Raw genomic sequence first — 6,868 nt, forward strand, 5'->3', positions numbered from 1 at the left:
CACACCTCTCTTGAACATGTCCTATTTCCTTATAGAAAATACATAATTTATAGGATTCCGCATTGTTAGAGTCATAGGTGGGCTGTTCCTCGAATTCAATCACGATACGTCGAGGAATATCCTTCTTTGCTGCACGCGCCCATTCTTGGTCCACCGTCAGTTCAGGAAATATGTTGTTACTTCCTGAACTCAAACCTCCGGCCAGTTCTCATTGATATTTTTCTTGAATCTTTCTTGTTTTTCTCTGAAAAGTATAACAATTTTTGCGGATATGGCCAACCTTGCCACACCCATAGCAAATTCCGGTCCCTTTCAGACACAGACCGCTATGACTTTTACCACATTATGGACATCCCATGTTAGTTCGGGATCCCACTAAATTTGCATTGTTCAAGGTAATAGGATATTTAGTATTATTGTTTCACACTATTCTCAGATTTTTCAGGGTTTTTCCCTGGGCTAGCACTGCGGTCTCCAGCTTGCGTTCCGGAGTCATTCGACCACCAGTCTTGTCTGCTCGGATTCATTTCCTACAGTGGACATTATTCAGGTTATTACTTACTAATTTATTTATTTTCACTTCCCCTTTCTTATGTTTTCTTATGTCCACTTATTATTCCTTATTTATTTTTCCTAACCTTTCCTAATTCTACTTTAGGTTTTCTTAGTATATTTCGTTATATTTATTTCTTTTTAGGTTTTGACCTAGCCTATCTTCTAATATTATCTGGCTTCCCTACCTTAGGTAAGCCTTTTCCTGATGCCGCTTTGGCTTTAACCTATCCCTTTTACCTTTATTTTTCATAGATTCTATTTATACTTATGCTAGACTCAACTTTTCCCAGGTTTTATGTAAACCTTTGCTCCGATACCAAGCTGTCACACCCCCTCCCTAGCCTTAGCTCCCAAGACTTGGAAGGGAGGGTGAGGGTACACCAGTAGTATTCCAAGACAACATTTAAATTTCACATCCCCCCTATCTATTAAAGATTTCAACATGTTTACAACACTCTATCTAACTTTCATACACATAGTTCAATTTTCTATATTCTTTATTACATGATCCAAGCCATGTCCTGAGAATTTACCAAGTCCTGGTGTGTTGGTGGTTAGTAGACTCCTTCCTGAACGCTTCGCTTTACTACCTGGGGGGGGATTAAGAAAACATTTGGAAGAGTGTGAACTACTAAGCCCAGTGAGTGGTGCTTTTAAAATAATAATCACTTTGCAAAACATATTTTTGGAAGTCAATCACATAATCACAATCACAATATAATTTATGCATGATCATGTGTACATTCATTCAATCATCATCCTCCAGTTCCATGCTATACGTGGCATGCTCATATCATGGACACATTATCAATCATAACAACTTTTTATGGAAACTTTCCTATAACCCACTTTTCCCGCCAATGTGCACATCGACAATTCTTTTCCCACCAGTCATGCTTAGGTAACTTGACTATATTTCCCGCCGGTCGTCACTGACTATTATTTCCCATCGACCGAGGCCAACTATATTTTCCCGTCAAGCACCTTTTATTACTATGTATCCCTGTCTCTTATACACATCTAGATGTGTATTTCCCGCCGGTCGTCACTGACTATTATTTCCCATCGACCGAGGCCAACTATATTTTCCCGTCAAGCACCTTTTATTAAGCATGCTAACTTATATAGTTTGAGTATAATCTCAGTTTCCATAGACATTCCACAAACAATATCATGGCAACATCATAACATCATAAGCATGCATTTTGCACCTACATATGCATTTATCCACATATCAACGCATAAAACTAAGTAAACACTCACCGCAAGCAAGTTTTTCCACTAAAAATCACCTTGAGGATACCTTTCTAAGAATTCCTCCATATCAATGGAAATTCCTCAATTAATACTTGTTATATCAATAAATAATGTAATGAAAATACTAGCTTACTCTACTCCAATTTAGCCAAAATCCTCAAATTAGCCTCTTTAGAGGTTATTTGGACCGTGATAGGCAGCTGGGCATTTGGGCAGTAGGCAGGGTGGGCATGCTGTGCCACACAGGGGGTTGACGTGTTGGGCGTGCATTGCACTGGCATGATGCGTCGCACGGGGAAGGTAGCTGCGCTGGGCTAGCACGCGGGATGCGTGGGCTAGCTGTGCATCCGGCTGATTCAATGCCTCACCCATGCAACCTTTGTTTCTTTTGATCTCCAATCAATTTGGCAGCCTAATAACTCAAACGTAACTCTCTAAATATGCTCTCAACACAAGATTTAGGTGATGGTATGAATACATTCCTCTTGCCCAACCCCTCTATTTATAGCCATTCCAAACTAACCCTATGGTGACAACTCAACTCTCATTTGTTTCACTTTGGAGCTGCCAACACTTAGTCTACCCAGCCTAGCCTTGAGTTGTTTTCATCTCAGCTTGCCAGCCAAAATCTCCTTTTTTGTATGAAATCTCCTTCACCCACAGTGAAAGAAGGCCTATGGCTAAAGGGTCTACTTCAAGACTTTGGAATAACAAAAACAACAGTAAAAATCTATCGTGATAATTAAAGCACTATACATCTATCTAAACATCCTCAATATCGTAATCGAACTTGAAGGAAATCGGACATGAAAAATTCCATGAGCAACAAAATGATCGTTCCAAATTTTATTTTTATTTGAACATAAACAATTACAGCATATAAAGGAATTAATTGGTCATGCAACGCATGAAATTACAGAATGCTTAACAAAGATCAAGGGATAAAGAATCTTACCTTTCAAGACTCATCTTCAACCTCCCTCGATTCCGAGCGCTCATTCAATCAGCAAGACATCAATCACGAATGCTCGAACACTACAATCGCAACAAAACATGATCACAACGACTACGAACTCAGTGATCTCTAAGATCACGATCAAAGCGAACAGCCTCCAAAAACCTCTAACTATGTTGAGTTGAGTACGACACCACCACAATGGTTAATTTGGTATTCTTGGTGTGAAAATTCAAAAGTGTGGGTTTTGTGTGGACTTTGTTAGAGGAAGAGACCGGAGGAAGAACAATCATGTAAACGATTGAGCAAGTGGGAGATGACATAGGTCTATTTTATAGACGATGCCCAATCGTTTAACAAATGTTATGTGATCGTTTAGCTAAAGGCCAGCTGAGTGAGCTATCGTGTAGTGTCACTCCATGATTGTTTAGTCTCTTTTCAACTATTGTTTAGTAAATCTAATCCACTTGACAGCCTTTCCGTGAGTAATTTCCGAGAATGGAAACACTTTCAACAACTACCAAATTTAGGAAAACAATTTTCTTTTATCTCACGGTTACCATGAAAATACTAATAACCTCCCACTCAATTGGTTATTAGAGAAAAAGACATAATTATCCAATAATTAATATTATTATAAATATATATGATAACCAACTTATCATATTATATTTATAACCTTTAGTGTTAATATTTCATCTTATGAAACATATAAACCATAGTTCATTTCCTATTTCATGGTACTTAATGTAAATCTCATTTATATTAATCCTCCACTTGATGTATCTCATACATCACACCGATTATATCATATATAATCGAATTTCCTCTTGTCAATTTAAACATTTTAAATCAACACCAAGAACTGATTCTCAACTTGAATCTATTGAGCTACTGAGGGGACCTTATGGACCTGTAGCTCGAAGCTCCAATGGTACGTGAATAACTAACTAAACTCTTTAGTCATGAGATCCACCATCCGTTAACTGTCAGGCACTTCATTAAAGACTGACAACTGAACTCTCATTACCACATATATATCATGTGTCCATATCAACCAATCAACAGTGCGATAACCCTTCACAGATCGCTCATAAGTATAGCTGGGCCAATAATCGTTATGCCCCTGTAGTTATATCTAACTCCTTAAGTACCACTGATCTCTCTAACGAACATAAGTCATAGTCCTACTAAGACTAAGTCCTCTTTTCCAAAGATAAGTTGTGGCCACTATGTTCAAGACCCAAAATCAGCCCTTAAGGGAGCAATCTATCTACTTACCCCTGCTTCGGGGAAGGAGTGAATTTCATCTTGTATAACTGAGTTTCCAACAACTAAATCAGACAAATCCCCAAAAAGTTAGGCATGTTGAGTTGGCAATCTGGCCACTCTCATCCATACTAATCAAAGGACCGCCCTCAAAGGCAAGAGTTCTCAAAACACTTAGGATTGAGGTCATGTTGATAACGGGCAGTAATGCACGTTATCATAGTGCTAAGTTCTTAAACAATATTGGATTGCGTTAATAGAATGTGTTAAATTGCGTCCATTAAGCATAAATTCTATAATATTGTCGTCGCACGCATCCAATGCATTAGAGTAGTTGATATTTATATTTTTGTGCAGAATATGCGTTAATGCAATGCAGAGATTGCGATCAGAGGAATACATTGGTCGAGTGAAACTTCACCACAAGATTTTGTGTTGATCGTGCTCACAAACATTCACTCAAGAAGAATCACCGCAACTTGGTCAGGGCAACATAGTGAGAGCATCTGGGTGAAAGGATAATTAAGATCGATGGGACAGAAAGCTGACGGCAGTCGGATCACAATTAAGTTGACAGCCGATAACGGTCACAAAGTACATCCAGCTTTATCGGTGACAATTATCCGGTGCATCAGTCAGGAATTAAAGTTGCCCCATCTGTACAACCGGGAGAGAGAAGCCACCTTTCACCCTTGATGCCCTATAAATATCAAGTGCATTCTTCAAAGAAAGGGTTAAGCAATCGATTAGTTGATCAGTTAACGAATTCATCAGTGCTTCTATTCATAGTTTTCTTTTCCATTTTACGGTGGAGCAAGAGAAGAGTGGTGACGCTGGAGGTCGCCCAAGGCAGCTCGAGAGAGAACCTTGGGGCGTAAGAGCAGAGAGCGGGTCGACTCTCGTGAGAGCGAGAATATCTTTAGAGCACGAGTAGAAATAGTGTAAACGCCTGGCAGCAATTAATTACTCCACGCTCTTTACTATACTTGCATTGTTATTTTGTACTTCATCTCATATGTATTCAATGGAAGTTCTATTTCTACATCTGCTCACTCTCTTAATACGCATGAGTAGCTAAACTAATTGAATGGGTTGAGAAGAACTAAGCTAACATGACCTAGGAAGTTCATTGCTTGCGATTGTCTTGTCCTAAGTTATGCAAAATACCCTTTAGAGTTACTCGAGAGAGAATCTAAAGAAAGAACCTAATGTCTCGAGAGAACTAGGTTAGAATCTGAACTCGAAAGAGTAAGATTAGGCTTGCATAGACAAGAGATAGGGACTTAGAGATAAGCTTTGTTTGTCAACTTGCATCACATGCATCCTAGGAATGGGAGTGATATTATTTGGTCGCATATTTGTGTGAATGTCATGTTGTCATCGCATAAATAGAGATAGAGTTTTATGTGTAAACCCTGTAGACTTATCACATATTTATCGCATGCGTTCTAGCCTTAGAAGCCGTGGAATTCACGCCGAGAGGTGATTTACTATTGTATGTATATTGCATGATCGCAAGCATGGACGCATTCTAGGGAATGTTAGCCGAAACTTTTCTAAACCCGTTAACCGCATATTCATCGTATTCCCCGTTTACCAACTCTTTTTAAACTCTGCCGCATTCGTTATTTATTTTCATCAATGTAAACAACAAACCCAACAATTTATTTAGTTAACTGGTTACCGCAAGTTTTTATAAAAATCACCAACGCAACTATTTTCACAAGTCCCTGTGTTCGACCCTGGACTTACCAGGAAACTCAGAGGAATTTACACTTGAATTCCGCTGGGGAAACATGAGTGCACAACGTAATCCATCAATGCATGTTATCCATATTTTCATTCAACAAAATTAACGCATCAAGTTTTTGGCGCTGTTGCCGGGGACTTCGACAAAATAGTTGTTAACGGTAATTTTTGTGATTTTTTTTTTGCAGAACTCTCAATCTCTAGCAAACTATGACTCGGAGATTGAGAGAACATTTCGAAGGAGTCTAAGAGATTGCCAACAGCAACCACAATCCGACAAAGAAGAGATGGCGGAGTAACTTTGAAATGGAGCACCAAACAACAATAATGTCATGGCAAATCCAATTCTGTTGGCAAACGATTGCAATAGGCCCATTAGAAGCTATGCATCGCTAAACCTCTATGATTTCTCTCCGGGAATCATGAGGCCTGCCCTCGATGGAAGTAAATTTGAAATGAAACCGGTGATACTGCAGTTGATCCAGGCTGCAGGTCAATTTGGAGGAAGGCGTGGCGAGGATCCGCACGCCCACCTCCAAAGTTTTATGAAATCTACAATACTTTTGTGTTCCCGAACATCTCTGCTGAAGAAGTTCAACTAACATTGTTCCCATTTTCTCTTTGTGATCAGGCTAGGAAATGGGCTTATTCGCTCGAACCAGGAGAGATTTCTTCTTGGGAAGAGGTGGTGGAGATGTTTATGAAGAAGTATTTTCCACCTACCGAAAACGCAAGACGAAGAAAGCTTATTACTAATTTTGAACAAGAGATGGACGAATCGCTCAGTGATGCTTGGGTAAGGTTTAAAAGATTGGTCCGAGATTGTCCACATAATGGGCTGCCAGACTACCTGTAAATGGAAATTTTCTATCACGGGTTGAATCCTGCTTCGCAGACCGCTGCCAATACGACAGCAGCCGGTGTTCTGCTTGACAAAACTTACGATGAGCGAAGAATATCTGAACTGCATCTCCAAGAATCATGAAGACTGGAGGGAGAGTGACCAAAGATTAAGACTCAAAGATTCTGACGCAAATAATGGTGATATTGTTCATTACAAAACCAAATGACCGCAATGATGAA

The 6,868-nt window shown here is 39.4% G+C and overlaps 1 non-coding gene across 1 annotated transcript; it reads right to left on the reverse strand.

Annotated features, from left to right (window-relative positions):
• Nucleotides 1–6,518: 6,518 nt before the first annotated feature.
• Nucleotides 6,519–6,625, reverse strand: LOC120068625. The gene has a single exon (XR_005479263.1). It is a non-coding gene; the product is annotated as a small nucleolar RNA R71 (small nucleolar RNA).
• Nucleotides 6,626–6,868: the final 243 nt, after the last annotated feature.

Source organism: Benincasa hispida, chromosome 12, assembly GCF_009727055.1.
Source record: "Benincasa hispida cultivar B227 chromosome 12, ASM972705v1, whole genome shotgun sequence".
Classification (NCBI taxonomy): Eukaryota; Viridiplantae; Streptophyta; class Magnoliopsida; order Cucurbitales; family Cucurbitaceae; genus Benincasa; species Benincasa hispida.